Source organism: Apis dorsata, unplaced genomic scaffold (assembly GCF_000469605.1).
Source record: "Apis dorsata unplaced genomic scaffold, Apis dorsata 1.3 scaffold_326, whole genome shotgun sequence".
In the NCBI taxonomy this organism is placed as follows: Eukaryota; Metazoa; Arthropoda; class Insecta; order Hymenoptera; family Apidae; genus Apis; species Apis dorsata.
Genome location: NW_006263594.1, coordinates 32,685 through 33,805, shown reverse-complemented (window position 1 = coordinate 33,805; position 1,121 = coordinate 32,685). Strand labels below are relative to the sequence as shown.

At 38.4% G+C, this 1,121-nt stretch overlaps 1 protein-coding gene and 1 long non-coding RNA gene across 2 annotated transcripts in view; one reads left to right on the top strand and one right to left on the bottom strand.

Annotated features, from left to right (window-relative positions):
* LOC116185912 overlaps nt 1-1,121 on the bottom strand; it is a 16,593-nt gene that overhangs the window by 12,357 nt on the left and 3,115 nt on the right. The gene's annotated exons all lie outside the window — the stretch shown is intronic.
* Nucleotides 800-1,121, top strand: part of LOC102679742 (myoneurin-like) — a 1,363-nt gene continuing 1,041 nt past the window's right edge. The window contains exon 1 of the mRNA XM_031511521.1: nt 800-883. The gene's annotated coding sequence lies outside the window, so the exon portion shown is untranslated. The remainder of the gene's footprint in view (nt 884-1,121) is intronic.

Below are 1,121 nucleotides of genomic sequence, written 5' to 3'. Positions count from 1 at the left end.
AGAATAATAAACGTTATTCAAAAAAAAAAAAAAAAAGAAGTATTCACGAGTATTTGTGTGTATAACACAGGCTGCGTTTTTAAAAATTTTTCCATTGAATCCGGGAATTTTTCTTCCGTTTTACAATTACAAATTTTTTCCGATCATACCACGTGGTCCACCCTGTATTTACAGAGACAGAGAAAGAAAGAGAAAGAGAGAGACAGTTTCTCGTAGGTAACATTTTTTTTTAACAGCGATTCACACGATTACTTTTCCTCTACTTCTTCTGTGCTGTGTCTTTTCTCGCTATTGCCGTCGTTCTCTCGACCTCGCCTCTTCCCCCACCACCTGTTTTCTATTGTATTCCACACGGTAAATGTGATGTAATATAATACGTACGTACATTAATGTCTCACATTTCGTAGGTCGTCTAACGATCCTTTTCTTTTTTTTTTTTTTTTCCTCTCTCGTCTCCGCCTCTCTCCCCCCCCGTTAATAAATTATCGAATCGCATCGCGTATCCCGCATACTGACTGGTGTTTCGTCTTTTCTCTATTTTTCAGCGCCAAGACTGACCGTGAAGAACATCGAAAATCTTCGGTACAAGAGGCGGCCGGTGATTCACAAGTGCACAAGATGCGGGAAGGGTTATCAATTGGAGACCTCGCTTCGAAGGCATCAAAGGCTCGAGTGCGGGGTCGAGCCGAGGCAGAGCTGCCCAATTTGCGGGAAAAAGTTCACGCACAGGTTCAAATTGACCCACCACTTGGCTTCGTGTAGAAGAAAGCGGGAATATTACGAGACGATATAAAAGTTGTTACGAAAACCAAATAATCTTAGACTTTAGATAACCAAATAAGAAAAAGGAAATCGGCGACGATTAAAAATTTCCCAAAGAAAAGTAATAATTATTAAATAATTTATCTTTTTTACACGTAGCTTATTTATATAAATGAAACATCGAAAATTGTAATTTTTTATAACACTGATATGATTACAACACTGAGACAGACGTATTGCCCGAACGTGTTGTTGGTCGTCAAGGCCAAGTATTGTGTAAAAAATGTTTGATCGCTTTTGTTTTGAGAAAAGTGAGAAAAAGACACTTGTGTGTTTCTATATATTCAAGCATCATAGCA